The sequence below is a fragment of the Protopterus annectens genome, chromosome 12.part0 (assembly GCF_019279795.1).
Source record: "Protopterus annectens isolate FY-2018-M chromosome 12.part0, PAN1.0, whole genome shotgun sequence".
NCBI classification, from domain to species: Eukaryota; Metazoa; Chordata; order Ceratodontiformes; family Protopteridae; genus Protopterus; species Protopterus annectens.
The window spans coordinates 314,973,534-314,991,884 of NC_056746.1; the positions used below are offsets into that span (position 1 = coordinate 314,973,534).

At 43.3% G+C, this 18,351-nt stretch overlaps 1 protein-coding gene across 1 annotated transcript in view; it reads right to left on the reverse strand.

The window, feature by feature from the left end:
• The window catches only part of ERP44 (endoplasmic reticulum protein 44), an 866,037-nt gene that overhangs the window by 752,011 nt on the left and 95,675 nt on the right, over positions 1–18,351 (reverse strand). The window lies entirely within an intron of this gene.

The following is an 18,351-nucleotide window of genomic DNA, read 5'->3' on the forward strand; positions in this document are numbered from 1 at the left end:
TCTCTGTCCATCTTGACAATTGGGTTATCTGGATCAAGACAGATCCCAGCTGGTAAAAAAAACTTCAGAGCTGCTCCAGTATGAAAACTCTCCTCTCTTCCACAATCCCCTGAATGCACTAACTTCAGACTGAGTTTGCCCTACAGAAACAGAGCTATCCTTAACAAGACAGGAATCTCCAGGGAAAACACAGTGGATAAATGACTATGCCCCTTGAAAGCCTTCATGACTGGTCCATTAGGATCATCCAGAAGCTAAGCAAAATCTCAATGACAACTTGAATGGAGTAAGGAACATGGGATGCTGAGACAGACCGAGATGGGCAACAAGGATCTAATGTTATAGTAAGTGCATAATTGTTGTATCCTATATTGGCCTTCTCTGTCCATCATAACAGTTGGAACAGTGTCATTAGCTACAGGAATTCCCAGGTGGCATCATTTCAGGATACTTCTGAAGATGGCAGAATCAAAGCTTGTTCTGAATCTGGAATGGAGATCTAGTCTGCATTGTTTGACAAAGGTCAGCATGTTAGACTAAGTTGCTGCAGCACATACATCATCTAACAATGAATGTTTGAAGAATGTAGTGGAAGTGGAAAAAGACCTAGTGGATTGTGTCTGATATATAGAAAATAAAATAAAAATTTGTGGTAGAAAGAGAGAAACCTTTCAAATTATAAAAGGTAATACAATCTGAAACCCATATGAACAAAGACACTTTAGAAACCTTGAATTCCAACTTATTTCTGGAATAAGATGCAAAGCGCTGGTCAGCTTTCCCTATGGAATTTGTGTGGCTCAAGTAAATCTGAAATGCCGATGAACATTCAAGGTATGCAAGGTGTATTTTCCTTTGCTCGAATGATTAGGAAAAAAGACAGATGTATGACATGGTTCAAGGTTAAATCTGTAGCTACTTTAAGGCATAAAAGCGAGGATTAGGTTTGACAGAAACTCTGCTCTTCTGGAATATCAAATATAGTAGAGAGTTGATTATCTGAATGCCAATTATCTGAAATGTCAATTGAACTCTGCCTTCCAAAGTTTTCAGGTAGGAAAAAGCATCAAGTCTGAATATGTAAACATATATACGTATTCACTAGTGTATTTTTAGCTTGTACTGCAATAATACACTATACCATTTTGTACTTGCAGTATTATTGGTTTTATTTTTCTTGTTTAATGTTAATCAAAAACATTTTTAGAAGTTTTTTATCCGGTTCAATTATATGTTTGATTATCCAAACTACCATAAGTCCCAATTAGTTTGGATAATCAACTCTCTACTGTAAAGAGATTTGCATGAAAATGCCTAATGTTCAGAAATTTATCTGGACTAAGTTACAACCACCAAAAACACTTTTTGCAGGAAAGAAACTAATTCAACGGAAGAGGATGGCTCAAAGGGAGGCTGTGTAAATGTTTGCAACATTAAGGTAATAACCCAAGGAAAAGTCTCCCTTAGGAATGCTTTAAAGACTTTCTGTTTTAACAGACTTTTGGAGATGCTATCAAAAACTTATTTGTGGCCATGTGGAAATTACAGACGGCTGCTAACTGAACTTTAATAGCAGAATAACTGACACCACAGTGAATAAAACCCCCAAAATACTCCAGAATCTGTTGTGTAAGCAAGCTCACTTTGTGGGGTAGCTTGTGGTGATTGCCCCTGGCTAAAAGATAGAGAAGGGTGAACCAATGCTGCCTTGGCAAAATGAAGTCACCAGAATTTTTTTTTTTAATTCTGAGTAAAATTTATGAGAGCACAGGCGGAGGAGGGAAGGCATAACCAAACCTTCTAGTACACTGGAAGGACAAGACATCTGTCCTCCAAGCCTCAGGGCAAGGTGTCCTTGTGCAAAATAGACGGAGCTTGTTTGCTGTTTTTTGAAGCAAGTACATCAATATGTGGTGTACCTTACTTGTGGAGTATATCTAGGAAGACCTCTTTGTTTAGCATTCACTTGGGGGGGGTCCATTGACTTGCTGCAGGAGTTTGCCAGGATATTGTCCTGGCAGGGAATGTATACTGGGAGGGAGGAAAATGTTCTAGACAGAATTTCACAAATTACAAAACTACCACTCTTAAGGCTGACATATTAAGGCTTGCCTTGTTGACTAGGTCCCAAGCTATCACAGCCAATCTGCACAGACACAGTAACACTTTGTTCCTCCTTGCTTGTTTAGGTACCACATGAATGTTGTGCTGCCTGTGAATACCTTTAAAGGTCCTAGTTTCCAGAGATGGGAGAAAACTTGTAGGGCCAGAAAGAGTTTTCATCTCCTTCAGGTTGATGTGTTCTAATTTGAGACTGGATTGCCAGCAGACATAAACATTGTGAGTCCACACCCATGTGCCCTAAGCTTTGTCTGTATGCAGCTCTTGACGTGGAATTTGCACCCTAAAGGGCAGCCCTGAGTTGAGGTTCATCTATTACTTCCACCAAAGTATCTCCCTCTTCAGACATGGTATAAGGGGGATCTGAGTGTCCAAGGGATGAGAGTGCTGAGACATTACAGTTTTCAAAAGTACCATTATATGTTTCTCATATGCAGCCTGGCTAATGGTAACATAGAAATGGCTGCTGCCATGTAGCCTACTGCTCAGAGAATCTTCCTTGCAGACAAAGTGGTAAGAAGGACTGGAAGTAGGCTGTGAGGCACCTTCTCCTGAGGCAAGAAGACTTGCATGTTTTTGGTATCTAGTCTGCAACTCCAAAACATTAGGTCTTAAGTTGGCTGTAGGGAAGATATTTTTTGAAACAGTGAATCCCAGTCACAGGAGGGCAAGACTGAACTTAAGATGCAGTAACAGAATCTGAGGTGATGATGCATGATTTAGCAAATTGGCTAGATAAGGGAATATCTGTAGTCCCCGTGTCCTGCAAAAGGTTATTACCAGAGCTAGGATCTTTGTGAAAACTCTGACAGCAGCAGAAAGCCAAAACAGCAGAGCACAAAACTGAAAGTTTGATAAACCAGTAGAAAATGTCACAAATTTTCTACACAACAGGTGTTCAAAGACAATAGGAAGGCCTAGGGAAGTAACAGACAGCAATTTGAAAGTGGGAACCTTGAGGTAGGTGTTGAACTGGGAAAAATCCAGTATGGGTCCCTGCTGTATTTTCCCCGGAACCAAGAACAGCCTGGAGTAGAACCTTGTTTCTGAAAACCAAGTGGAACTGGCTGCATTGTGCCTTGGGAGAGCAAATCCTGCAGAATGGGTGGAAAAAACTAGCTGTGGATAGGAGGCGGAATGCCTCTGAAAGGAGGGAGTCCCTTTCAGGACATTCTGTATCCTGGTTTGATAATGCCGAGTACCCACTTGTCTTATGATCATTTCTCAACCTGAATAGATTAAGTAAAGCCTTTTGGAAAGGGGGAGTTTGGGACTGGGGGTTGGAGGGGAGGAGGAAAAGTTAGTCAAACTGACTTATCTGTGCAGGGAGGCCTCACAGATCTGAACTCCCGTTCATGTTTGTCCTGGAATCTTTTCCTAGGAGCTTTCTTATATTTCAGAAGACCAATAATTTCTTTGGACAAATTAAGTGGACTTGGCAAGGTAGTTTCTCTGACATCTAGGTACAGAGGTGAGTAGATTTTGCCTGCAGTCCTTCATAGTTTTCCCTTGCTCTAAGCAAGGTCTGGAACAAGCTAACTGACTGTGGTCCAAATGAAAGATCCTTGTCTAGATGAGACACTAAGCGTTTTGCCTTGAAATCTTCAGGGACAGGTTGAAAGCTTAACCGTGCATATATCCTAATAACAGAGCCAGTAGCAGTTGCTCTACAGGAGACCTCAATAGCATCACAACTACATTTAATGCCACCCAAGTTGCTTTAGGCACTAAAGACATGGCCTGCTGTTTTGAATTTGATCCTTTTACGTCAGCAACAGTCTTATTCATGCTGCCATGGATAGAAAAAAGGCACTTGGTTATTAGAGTCTAATAATTAATGGCCCTGAAAGCCAGGGTAGAGAAGCATAGACCTCTTCTTCCGACATGTCCATGACCCTACTGTCCTTATCTGAGGGAAGGGCATTAGCTGAATGCAGGAGCTTAGATGGCTTATCTGAAGCTGAATGGTTAGAACTGGGTTCTTGAAAAGAACTTTAAAGAATCTATCAGGCCTATTAGGGGCTGGTGGTGGAGAATCAGGAGCAGAGGACTTGGATGCAAACTTCTAAGAGATTATTAGTATCCTTTTCTTAATATCAGAGCTTTGTTTAGAATCTCAATCGAAATATTTCATCACATTTATAAAACATTAACCTTAAAAGATGTCTCTTCCACTTGGAATCAGGGAAGAGGTAGTCTTAATCAACTAAGGGTACCTGTCCAGGTGCGTGGATTTCTAAGTAGTATACAAGGGAATGATCAACTGAATCTAAAAGGCCCATCCTCACCCTCAGAGGAACTCAAAAGTAATGTCCTGAGGAGTGGGTGGAAATGCTAAAAAGGAAGGAGGCTTGAGAGCTATAATGGTCATGAACAGCCCTTGAGAAAAGTCCACCCACTCCTTCTCCATATAAGACTGGGGAGGAGGGAACATGCTTAGCTTTTTGCAGTTTCTTTTTTAGGGGTGATGTCCACATGGACTAAATATACAGGGTCCAACCCCCAATGTACCTCAGTAAAAGATTCCAGTAAGTCTTACAGGGCAATGAGGGTAACTGTGCTCTTCAACTGAATTGCCTTCTGTAATCTGAGGAAGTACTGGATGTACCTCAGGTTCTGACACCTTAGTGGATACATCCAAATCTGACTGGAGAGACTGAACTTCAGGCTAAGGCAAGAGTTTTTTTTCTTTGGTGTGGATGGTACATCAGATGTGGAAGGATCCACCATCTTAGCTTGAACTAATCACTTAATTCATCGAGTTCTAAGAAAAAATTCAACAATGACAAATGTGAGCATAAAGTCGTGGGTATGAATGACCGGCAGATGGAACAAGATTTGTAACTGTGCTTTGTGCCTAAACAGAAAAGACAACGGGAATGGAGGCCTACATGGGGTATCTGTCTACTCTAACAAAATCACAGATCAACAGAGTTAACAAAGGGGCACTTATTTAAATCCATAAAGGATTACAGTACAAACACACACACGAAGGTCAGACAGACGGGTGTGAGATGTGCATTCAGGCTGGTAGCAAGATAGTCAGAGAAATTTTGCTCATACAGCCACTTATGTACACCTATGTTCATGGGCTAATATATGTCAGATGTATGGCTAATGGAAGGTTTTTAGCTTTTGGTACCCTGAACAGATGTCAGTGGCAAAAACTCATCTGTTTGGAATACCACAATAGTGATTCAGTCCGGACATCTTACCATAAAAGTAGATGCCCTAATCACTGTTGTAGTATTGAGATACTGTTGGATTATCCTGCCTGAAATAACCTGATGTCTGGTGTAGACTTCAGCCACAGTGTAGGGGGTACATAAGTGGATGCATGACACTAAGATCCTTAGACTATCTTGCTGCCAGTCCAAATGCAGGATCTTTGATCCGGTTTGTCCGTCAGCCATGTCATCGTTGCTGTCACCATTGCCTACAGTTATCCAGATAAGTGCCCCATTGGGGATCCTTCTTTTTTTTTTATTGTCTTTTATTAAAAAGACTTGCTAATGTCAGCTAAGAGAGGGAAGTGTGGATTTCGTAGAAGGATACTGTACAAAGACCTACACTTCCAGTATCCATTTTGTTTAGGGTTTGAACACTATTATTAAAATTGCAATACAGATTGCACAGTGACCATATCTATGTTGTTTTTTCAAACATGTTTAGATTCTGAGGTCCTACATGGGCCAGAGGTCTATGTTTTCTTTGAGTAGACCCTGGATCCTTTGTGGACTAGTGGGACCTCCCTGCAGGACTTTTTTTCTAGGAGGTGGGAAATTTCCTGAACTACAACCCTTCTTTGTCAGGGTGGACCATCTAGAAGGGATTTGTAAGAATGGACTGGTTTTGATTTGAATGGAATTATGTAATCTCAAGATTTTATTCTCTTTACTGATGAATCCTTTGTGATGGCTATCTGTCTAAGAAAAGATAGAAGCATCCCATGATTCCCCCAAATGGGAAAAGTAGTGCAACATTTCAGGAATGGTGAAAGGGCTTCTATCCCTTGATTTTGCGGACCCTGTATGCCTCCTGAACAGCATCTATTAGGGTTCCTCTCCTCCGCCTCAGGGTGCACTGTCAAATGAGGAGTTAGAGGCAGAATGTTGTGACTTTCTGACCCAGAGATGCTTCACTCCTTTCTGATTCCTGGAAAAAGGTCTCTGATGGATACAGATGTGAACTGCAGACAGTTTGCTTACTCTTACACATAGCGTCTTTCACCTTAGGTCCAAAAAGAGGAGACCCATCAAAACAGTTGCTAAGAAGTGATGCCTTAAAGCTATCTGTGGTGATGTACAACAACAACACCAGTACCTGCTGCTCTTGAATTCACATCTGCTATAACCAGCCTCATGGCAACATTAGTAACAGACAATATGGTAACTAGCTGTGTCCTCACGGACATTCTCATTTCTGTTGTCAGAGGTCTCCTGAAAAACTAACAGTTCACTGGTCACATCCCACTGGAATCTGGTGATGTGACGCATGTAATTCAATGCTTGAAGAGAAGAAGTTCTTGAAGCATATACAAGCTTCCCAAAATGATCTATCCCGCTGGAATCTCAGCTGAGAGGATAAACCATGCAGCTCTCATCCAATAGCTATTTTTTTGTGGCTGCTGCAATAAGAATTGAATCTGAAGGAGAACCTTTGCTCCAGTGTGGGCAATCCTTAGAAAGGAACAAGCACTTTACCTGGCTTTTGCGGAATAGGTTCCTAACACGCTCTCTGTAACACAATGCTAATCAGCTTGTCAGCAGAAGGGAACACTCAGGAGACAGATGGGCCTGCTCCAAATGCCGCAAAGAACACTTCAGCTGAAGACGGAGAATCAGTAGGCCAATTCCCCAGTCTGTCTTGACATTTCCATTAATTCACCAATGAAGGTGCAACTGAAGAGAGATCTGAGGAACTCTTCCGCTTCCTCAAGGGCAGTGTCTTCAGTGAGAGGCTCCTGAGGGGAATCCAGCTGTCTCTTCTTACATTTTCTGTCTGTGCTCTTTAGGAGGACAGAAAGAGACAGAGAGGAAGAGTCAAAAGTATCCTGGGCATCTTGACTAAGGAATGGGTTGAGGCTCTGCAAAGTAGGCTGTCCCTGGGAAGGATGAGATGATATAAACACAGATACACTAGGACACTGGGTAGGATCCAAGATTAAAGAAATGCCCACCCCGACATTACTGCCCAGCCAAAATGTTCTCAATGGCTTCAAATGCCAATAACAAAGCAAAGCAGAAGAGGAAGGCAATCTCTAATCTGAATTAAAAGCAAAGCTAAAGAACCAGAAGGACTGGTATCAAGGCACAGATACCAGACCATTTCCAAGGCTGAGACCAGAGTAGTGATGTCAAGGGCCAAATCCAACAAAGCTGAACACGACTCCAGGAAAGCAGCACTGACCTCCTGACTCAAGGATGCCACTGACTCTAAAGACTTCAGAATTGAGTATGTCGGAGCACTAGTCGATTTTGAAGACTCCAAGGCTTTTGACGGTGACAGGGGAGTGAGCAGGAACTTTATCTTTGATCAAGGAGAAGAAATGAAAAATGTATTAGAGGCAGTACAAGTCTGCTAGACATGAGAAAAGTACAGTTTTGTACCTACCATAAATGTAGATGTCCGATAGGTATGCATCTGCAGTCCTTACATATGGGTTGTCCTGCCTCAGGCAGCCCTTCGGTCGGCCGGATTCCAAAGTCTAGGTCCGGCGTCGGCTGATGTCGCCCTTTCCCCGACGTCAGAGCGCCTGGGGTATAAAAGCGTCAGCCGACACCATCTTCCTCAGTTTTTCTTGCCCCAGATGCCAGGTGCCCTCTAAGGAAGGCTAAATTTGGAGAGATGCAAAAAATTCCAAACATGCACAGTAATACAAAACAAATACACCATAATAGATAACCCCAGCTAGCTATAAGAGGGATAAGGACCCAAGAAATACCACAGAGGGGAAGGAGGGAGGGTAACCCTGACTACAGATGCATACCTATTAGACATCTACATTTATGGTAGGTACAAAACTGTACTATGTCCTTCAAGGATGCATCTGCAGTCTTTACATATGGGTAGAATACCATAGCCAAGCTGGGGGTGGTAGGATCTAAGAAAAGGATGGTGTAGCTAAAATGCCCTGCAGGACTGCCGTAGCAAAGCCTGCTCTGGATCTGGAATATAAGGGTAAGTTGTAATGCTTGGAAAATGTATGCACGGAGCTCCATGTAGCAGCTTCTAAAATGTCCTTGGTAGCCACCCCTCTTAAGAAGGCTGTGGAGGTGGCTGTGGCTCTGGTGGAATGAGGTCTAATGTTAGCTGGCACAGTTTCGCCATGAAAAGAATAGCAGAATCGAATGCAATTTCCTATCTATTTTGAAATTGTCTGTTTGGAAATTGCTTTTCCTTGTATACCAGCAGCATATGCTACAAACAGCTGGTCAGTTTTTCTATAAGTCTTAGTTCTGTCCAAGTAGTAGCGCAACTGTCTGTGAATGTCCAGGGTATGCAGAAGTTTCTCCCCCTTGTTTTGTGGATTTGGAAAGAAGGTAGGCAGGTGAATAGCTTGGTTCAATGAGACCCTGGATACCACCTTTGGCATGAATGAAGGATTGGTTCTCAGAGAGACTCTGTCCTGATGAAAAATAAGAAATGGTTGTACTGCCATGAGGGCCTGCAATTCAGATACTCTTCTTGCTGAGGTTATGGCCAGAAGGAAGGCAGTTTTCCAAGACAGGAACTGTAGTTCTGAAGATGCTGCTGGTTCAAAGGGAGGTAGAGTTAACTTTTCCAACATGAAGTTAAGGTCCCATGTAGGCACTGGTGGTTTCCTTGGAGGATTGATGTTTTTAATTCCTCTTAGAAACTGCCTTAGGAGAGGATGAGAGAAGACAGGTGGATCAGTATTGTATTCTGCTGAAATTGCTGAAGCATGAATTTTTATGGAAGAGTAAGAAAGGCCATTGTGGAGCATTTCTGCCAAGTATTCCAGGATATGTGCCATGCTCATTGCTGTTGCATCTAGGCCCTTTGCGGTGCTCCAAGTGCGGAATCTTTTCCATTTTGCTGAATATGCCTTTCTTGTGGAAGGCCTGCGAGCTTCCATGATGATATCCTTCACTCTCTTGGATAGCTTTTCCTGGTGAGGAGTCAAGGTATTCTTCAGGCTGTCAGCTGCAGGGTTTTCAGGCTGGAGTGCAGAGTTTTGTAATTGTGCTGTGTCAGAAGTGACCATTGTGGCAGAGGCCACGGTTTCGTGCGTGACATGCTCCTTAGCAGTGGGTACCAGTGCTGTCTTGGCCAGTCCGGAGCTATCAGAATCACTTTTGGCTGCTCTATCCTGATTTTCAGTAAGACCTTGGTCATTAATGGAAGAGGTGGAAATGCATACACTGTTAGAGTGTTCCAGCTGAAAGAGAGGGCGTCCACTTTCCATGCTTGTGGGTGGTATGTCCTTGAGCAGAATTTCTTCAGCTGATGGTTGTGATGGGAGGCAAAAAGATCTATGTCCGGTGTCTCCCATGATTGCGTTATCTGAAGGAAGATGTCTGGGTGCAGCATCCATTCGTGTGGATCCATGATATTTCTGCTTAGGCTGTCCGCCAGTATATTGTCTTTTCCTAGCACAAACTGGGATTGCAGCTCTATATTGAGTTTTAGGGAAAGCTCCCAAAGATTCATTGCCAGCCTGCAAAGAGGGTAGGAATGGGTACCTCCTTGCTTGTTTATGTACCACATAACTGTGGTATTGTCTGTCCTTATTAGCAGGTGGCCTTGATGCAGAAAGTGTTTGAAGGCCTCGATTGCATGTATCACTGCCAGCATTTCCTTTTGGTTTATGTGCATGCGCAATTCTTTCTGTGACCATAGTCCTTGGCTGCATCTGCCCTCCATGTGTGCTCCCCATCCATCCATGGTCTGAAGCATCCGATGTAATGGTTTGGCTGGTTATTGGTTTGCTGAAAGGCAGGCCCCTGTTTGACAGGCTTGCTTGAGCCCACCACAGAAATTCCTTTTGAAGGCATGGAATGAGTGGTATGAAAGCTTCTAGGCTGTGACTGTGCTGAGACCATAAACTCCTTAGGTACCATTGCAGTTTCCTCATATGCAGCCTTGCTTGTGGAATCAGAAGAATGCACGATGCCATGTAACCCAGGGCCTGCAGGATTTTCCTTGCAGTCAGCTGAGTTTGTTTTGTCAGATTTTTGAAGTAATCCGGTAGTTGTCTTTGTTTTTCTTCTGTGAGAAAAGCCATTTGGGTGGTTGTATCTAGTTCCGCACCCAGGAAAGTTATTCTTTGGGATGGAACAAGTCTTTGTGAATGTTGACTGTGTATCCCAAGGCCTGTAGTAGGTGGATGGCATAATTCAAGTGTCTTACCAAAGTTTGTTGGCTGTCCGCTTGTACAAGGCAGTCGTCCAGATATGGGTATATTTGAATCCCCTGAAGTCTGCAGTGTGCAATTACTGATGCCAGGCATTTCATGAATACTCTGGGCACAGTAGATAAGCCAAAGGGCAATGCTGAGAATTGATAATGCTCTGAACCTGCAAGAAATCTGAGGTGTCTTCTGCAACTTTGTCTGATAGGGACATGCAGGTATGCCTCCTTGAGGTCTAGAGTTACCAGCCAAGACCCCTTGCCCAGCATGGGAAGGAGTTGCTGTAGGGTCAGCATTTTGAATTTTGGCACAATGAGATAAGTATTCAGTGCGGACAAGTCGAGAATAGGCCTCCATTGTTTTTCTTTTCTTGGGACAAGGAATAGTCTGGAATAAAATCCTTGGCCTTGTTCTGTGATAGGAACCTTTTCTATAGCTTTCATTTGCAATAGGTTGGCAATTTGTTTTAAAGCCTCTGCCCTTTGATTCGGTGGCAGGTTTGGCATGCCTTTTCTTTTTGGTAACGTATGAAAGTGGAACCTGTATCCTTTGTCTATATTTGCAGTGTCCATTTGTCCCTTGTAATACTGTGCCAATTTCTTGAGAATAAAGATAGCTTTCCGCCCAAAGGTGCTTCCAATTGAGCCCTGGTTGGCGGGGTCAAGGTGAAGTCATTGAGTCTGTCCTTGTGCAGCAGCTGTAGGTCCTGCACTACCTCTCTGGTTAGGAAGCTGCCACTGACGTCCTCTGTAGGAGCCTCTAGCTTGCCCTCTACCTCTGGCACGCCTGTTCTTGCCTCTTTGAAATCTCTCTGTGTCTGGAAAGGACCAATTTTTAGAAGGCCAATTTCTGCTGAATCTTGGTGGTTGGACCTGGAGGAAATCTTTGACTGTTTGTACAGATTTAGCCTTTTTCTCAAATTTCTTTAAGACCTCCTGAGCAGTGGAGCCAAATAACTTTTGCTTTTCCAGTGGTGCATCCAGCAGCTTTGCTTTAACATGATCTGGCAGGGTTTGTTCCTTCAGCCAAGCATGCCTACGTATGACTGCACCTGTCATTGCTGACCTACATGAAGCTTCCAATGCATCATAACCACACTGCAAGAAATGGTTGCTAACCTGTTGTGAGTTATGTACCAGATCCTGAAGTGACTTGCGATCTAGGGGTTCAGGTGAAGACAGTTTTTTATGCAATTCATCTAACAAATACTCTTGGTACTGTATCATATGGAATTGACAATTTAATGCCCTCATAGAAAGAGTGGAAGAAGTATACACTTTTTTACCCCATCTCTCTAAAGCCCTGGGCTCCCTTTCAGAGGGGAGTGGATTTTTAGTAGTGGCAGTTGCAACCCCTTTAGGGCCCTGAGAAATAGTTTCTGGGTCAGCAGAGTGGGCCTTGTAAAGGAAATGATGTGAGTCCGGGACCCTGTAGTACCTGTCGGGTTTGACAGGAGCCGGAGGAAGGGAGTCAGGGGTAATGCTAGACTCAGAATACACATCATCAATGACATTTAAAACAGGAGGAATAGCCAAATGTCTATGCTGAGGTAAATGCAAAAAGATCCTTAATCTCTTCCTGGAATCGGAGAATTCCTGGCCCTGCCATTGGAAATGCTCTCTCATGGAGTGAAGGGTTTCCCCAAAGGACAGCTCTTCAGGAGGAGAGGCCGAGGGAATAGATTCCTCTGCATCAGAATCCTCGTAGGCCGCATAGGCCTCCTCCTGGTAGTCTGATAGAGCAGAGTCATCTGAGGCCTCATCAGAGGACTGGGAATCAGTGGGCTCAACCCTGGGCCTTTTGTCTAAAGGAGGTTGAGAGCCCCTGTCCGGATGCGGCTGAGAGCCCCTAATTAAGGAAATAAGGTCCTCAGCCAAACTTAAAATCTGTGAACCTGTAGTGGATCCCTGAGGAATAGCCTTGGGAGGCAGAGATTTTGGCTGTTTAGCAGCGTTAGCCCTTGTGAATGCTTTTATGGACATGGATGCAGGGGGCCTGGCTGCTCCACGTGCTGGTGTAGTTTTGTCTAGGGGAATGGTGTCGGATGTTTCCTGAACACCGATTTCTGAGGGAGATTCTAAAACAGACTCAGAAGAGGCCTCCGGCGCCGAGGTGGTCGGTTGTGCGGTTTCCACGGTCGGAAGTACCAAGGACTCTGTTTCAGCCGAGACACTCGCGGTAGGCCTAGGCGTGGTTTCAGCCGAAACCACGGTCCGCGTGTCGGTCCTTGTCCTTCCGTTTTTTGGTTAAATGAGAAGTCGGAGTCTCCGAAGGCATATTATAACAGTAACTAGCCCCAAAAAATTCCTCTGCAAACTCCGACCGACATCTAAGAGTGCGTCGATTGAAGGAGGCACAGGCAGTACAGGCCGAGACGTCGTGGTCTGGGCCTAGGCAGGGGAGGCAGTAAGAATGGAAATCCTTATGAGGTATTTGTTTCCCACAAGTTAAGCAATTATTAACTTTAAGCGTTTGATCTGACATCGGCTGAGGCAATAAAGAGTCCCCAACGGGGTACTTAGCGTTTGAAGTCTTCGGTAGCTGAAGTTACAGGAGCTGGCCGACTGGCACTTGCGAACTGCTTCTGCTTCGGGCACCACGCGGCAAGAAAGACTGAGGAAGATGGCGTCGGCTGACGCTTTTATACCCCAGGCGCTCTGACGTCGGGGAAAGGGCGACTTCAGCCGACGCCGGACCCAGACTTTGGAATCCGGCCGACCGAAGGGCTGCCTGAGGCAGGACAACCCATATGTAAGGACTGCAGATGCATCCTTGAAGGACATCATTGCAATTACAAAAGACTTTCTGAAACATTCATGCTTAATCTGTTAAACAGGCAACTGACAGATTGACAAAATGTTAAATATAAAAAAATGGGAAACTGACACAACAATAAAAACAAGAAAGCTTAATTTTCTACTTAAATGATCATCATCAATGAGAAAGAAGGCAAAGACAATGCAGCCTGTGTACAAGACAAGCAGATTTTCTCCAAGAACTGTGGTATACACGACTGAGGACAATTTTATTTATTTATTTTATTTAACATTTGTTGACCGGGAAAGTCCGACTAGGTTCCACAGATCCTGTTTTCAGCGGAGGCCCGGGGAGAAATGCTCCAGTTACACGATGGGGTCTCGGAGGAAGAACATGGTGCAAGAGAAAATAAGAATGGCAATCATGAAAACAATGGGAAGACAAGCAATATCTTGTTTGTAAAGTGATGATTTACCTTTGCCTTCCACTGTTTCAGGTTTCAGTCCGGCTGTCAGCCTTTTGTACTATACTCTCACTGATGAGCATAAAACCACTTTGAAAAAAAATTACAATTTGAGCATCAAACACTGGTATAGCACTGACCATGTCTGACTTGCACACAATTTGTAAGACAAGTAAAATGAAAGCTACATGTAGCAATATCCATGTCACTAATTATGGGAACTGTTGTAATACCCTTGTCAGACTACCTGCATTCTGACCATTCTTGGGGTTTATTTTTCAGAACATGTGAAATTAAATTACGTAAGAACACTGAATTTGAATAACCATAAGCATCACAATAATATGAATGCATGAATGTGAAGCTTTGCATGACTTGACTAATCTTAATCAGCAGTAACCTCAGAAAGGGGTAGTAGTTACTCATCATAATTGCTGTTTGAATTAATTACATATGAAGTGTTCTGAAATTTCATGATTACCATTTTTTCCATATAATACATTGTTTGGATAAAATACATGAAAATAAATTATCATTATTTAGACACAAATTCACTTATCTGCACTGTTCTGCTTTGCCCCATTGGTTTTGAAATGACTGTTTTTGTGAGACTAAGGCCAACTTTGTAGAGTTGGTCCTAAAATCTTCAACAACAAAATCTAGGAATTTCATGCAGGAAACTGAACATAAAGTACTGTAACAATGAGAACAGTTATATTTCTATAAATAACTTATGACACACAATTCTTGCACAGTAAAAAGTAAACACAATGAGGGCGTGGATGCTGGGTGGTGTATTTAAATGCATATGGAGAACATACCAATCATTTAGCAAAATGGTAACTACTTTTTGAGAGTTTGCTTTACAACATAACGTTTTATTTTATTTTTTTTTTTTTACAATAAGGTTTTGAAATGGTGGGGGACATCTACCTTAGCTGTCTTGCTGGGACAGTGCTCTGAAATATTGGGGTGGGATTAGCATAATCATTAAGGTCTTCACCTCACAGACACAAGGTTTGATTATGACATTGAGATATTAGCCACGCTTAAAATGACCTAGTACTCACCCATGAACTTGTGAAAAAAAAATATTCTCCTAGGGAAGAAAAGTACTTTATTTTTCTGAGCCTAACAGGACTCCTGATCGTACCAGTCTATGTGAGAGGATGAGACTGGATTGCTTTAGATTCAAGGAGAACCCCAGGCTTGAAAGGAAAGACATGGTTAGGTGAAGAGAAGTTTCTAACTCCTTCACACAAATATCTGGATTAGGCAATCATCTAAATAAGGACAGATATGCACACCTTTGATCCTGCAAAAGGCAAGTTACTAGAGTCAGACATTTTGCAAATACTCTAAACAGTATATAAGCCAAAGGGCAATATACAAAATTGGAAGCAATTCCCACCTGCCCTGTAGAGCAGATCCACGAGATAGGCAACTTTTAGATTCAATTATTGTGACAACCTAAGGGTGGGAGCTTTTGTGGAGAAAGCATCTTGAACTTGAGAACCAGTAAGAATCTGTTTAACCTTGATAACTCTAGAACTGGTCTCCAGGTTCCTTCTTTTCTTGGCATTAGAATCAGTCTTGAGTAGTATCCTGCTTCTAGCATTTTTTGTAGGACTGGTCCTATAAAGCCCTGTTCCAGAAGAAGCTTTACTTGGATTTTGTACCTTGTCGTGTTCTGGGAAATGTTTTCCACCTGTTTACAAAGGAGGAATGCATGCCTCCACGTTTTGCTGAAAGGGTGGGGTGGGGGGTTGACAGGAACATAAGGATGGGAGAACAGTGAAGTGTTTTGCTGTGTCATAGATTCTCCCTGCTTGATCACTGAGAATGGGGTATACCAGGCCTAGGTCCTTGTTCAGCTTGCCACCTTATCTTCTTGTCTTTGTGGTCTCTCTCTTCTGATCCTTCTGCTCCTTGGTCTTGGCTGCAAGGCAGAAAAGGACCAGGGTTTTGTAAGTTAATTCCCACTAAACCCCAGGAGCAGAACCTACAATGTCCTTGAAAGTTTGTAGGGATTTTGCCTTATCCTCCAGTTTCTTAAATACAGCCAGAACCTTAGGTCCAAACAAAAAAAATTCTTAGTCAAGTGGATCATCAAGGATTTCCAATTTAACATTATCGGGAAGAGACTGCTCCCTTAACCAAGAATAACTCCTTATAACAGACCAAGGTACAGCTGTCCATCTTGATTCCAAACCATTAAAGCCACAATGTAAATGTTTTGCAACCTTTCTATTGTCCTTTATACTGTAGACTTTGTTTACAATGAATTGATAGCCATAACAATGCCTTCATTCAACATTTTGTTTGTACTCATAATACTTCTTGTTAACTTAGCTTGTCTACTGTCACTTACATTTGTCGACTCTGAGACTGAAATAGGTCCACTTGGACCAGTGCTCTACCCCAGTTACCACACTGAAAAAGTACAGTTGTGTACATTTACCATAAATGTAGATGTCCGAGTGTATTCACTGTTGCAGTCATCACATTTGGGTTATCTGCTTGCAGTAGCCCTCAGTCGACCTGATTATCAAAGTCTTGGGTCCTGCATCGGTTGCCGTCTCATCTTCCATGATGTCGGGTAGTCAGGGATATAAAGCATGCAGCCAACGCCATTACATCACTTTTTCTTGCCCCAGATGTCAGGTTCCCCAATAATGGGAAGCAATTATATATACAAGGTTACACATCCAACAAAAAAGCAAATACACCAAAAAGCTTTAAGCATAGTAAACAAGAATAGAGGTACAGCCAATAAAAGTCAGGGGGCTGGAGGGAGGGTAACTAGGACTGCAACAGTGAATATACTCAAACATCTACATTTATGGTAAGTGTACACAACTGTACTATGTTCTTCATGTTTCACTGTTGCAGTCATTACATTTGGGTAGATTCCCAAAGCTAAGGATGGGAGGAGGAAATTAGATAGCATTAGCACTAGCTATAAGGCCCTGCAAGACTGCAGTGGCAAAGCCAGCTCTGGATTTAGAGAAAATTGGCAAATGGTAATGCTTGGTGAAGGTATGAAGAGAACTCCAGGTAGCAGCTTCTAGGATGTCCATGGTAGGGACACATCTAAGAAAGGCCGTAGAGGTAGATGCAGCCCTGGTTGAATGTGGTCTTATCCCCTGTGGGGTAGGTTTTCCATGGTGCTTATTGCAGAAATGAATACAATGGCCTATCCATTTAGAAATGGTTTGCTTTGAAATGGCCCTTCCTCTCTGCCCCTGCCGCAAATGCAACCAGCAGCTGTTCAGATTTCCTGAGAGGTTTAGTCCTGTTCCAAGTAAAATCTAAGTTGTCTGTGCACATCTAAGGAGTGCATTATCCGTCCCCCTTTGTGCTGTGCATTAGAAAAGAAGGGTGGCAAATGAATGGACTGATTAAGGGCCACACTGGATGCCACCTTGGGCATAAAGGAGGGATTGGTCCTGTGGGACACCCTGTCCGCATGAAAGATGATGAAAGGCTCCACTGCCATGAGAGCCTGTAATTCAGACATTCTTCTTGCTGAAGTGATAGCTAAAAGGAAGGCTGTTTTCCAAGAAAGGAATTTCAACTCTGCATTTGAAGCTTGCTCAAAAGGAGGTAGAGTGAGTTTTTCCAATACAAAGTTAAGGTCCCAAGTTGGAGTAGGGGTTCTCCTGGGGTGGTCTTAAATTTTTGGCCCCTCTGAGGAACTGCTTCAGCAGTGGATGAGAGAAGAGGGGTGGTTCTGTGTTGTAATAAGCTGAAATAGCTGAGGCATGAATTTTGATGGAGGAAAAGGAAAGGCCCTTGTGAAGCATCTCAGTGAAGTATTGAAGAATCTGAGGTAAATTGGGCGCTGCTGTCCCCAACCCTGGAGTTTGGTTCCAGGAACAGAATATTTTCCCTTTTTCTGCATAGGATTTTCTAGTACTAGGCCTTCTTGCCTCCAGAATGACATCCAACACTTGCTTACTGAGGGATGGTAACGGAAAGATCAAGTAATTAGCCAGGCTGCCAGGTTCAGGGTTTGAAGCTGTGGGGGCAGAATCTGGCCCTCCTGCTGGGACAGCAGGGTAGGGGTCTGAGGCAGGTGCCATGGTGCCAGCAGTGACACACTGCGCAAAAGGGGGTATCAGTGTTGGCATAGCCAGTCTGGTGCAATCAGTATCGTCCTTGGTTTGTCCTGTTTGATCTTTAGTAGTACCTTGCAGAGGAGAGGCAGAGGAGGAAAGGCATAAACTGATAGGTTTTTCCAGGTGAAGGACAGGGAATCCACTTTCCAAGCTTGATTGTGGGGAGTCATTGTGCAGAATTTGTCCAATTGGTAGTCCTGGGGGGAGGCAAACAGGTCTATCTCTGGGCTCCCCCATTTGTTTCTCAACATGTTGAATATCTTTGGCTCCAGTTTAAACTCGTGTGGGTCCATGACATTTCTGCTTAGGTCATCTGACAGTGTATTTAGCTTTCCTGTCAGGAATTGAGCCTGTAGGTGCACTTGGTAGCTCAAGGCTGTGTTCCACAGAGACATGGCTAGTCTGCAGAGAAGGTTTGAGTGGGTTCCCCCCTGCTTGTTTATGTACCACATAACAGTGGTGTTGTCCATCTTTACCATTAATTGTCCTGGAAGAATGTGGTCCTTGAAGGCTGT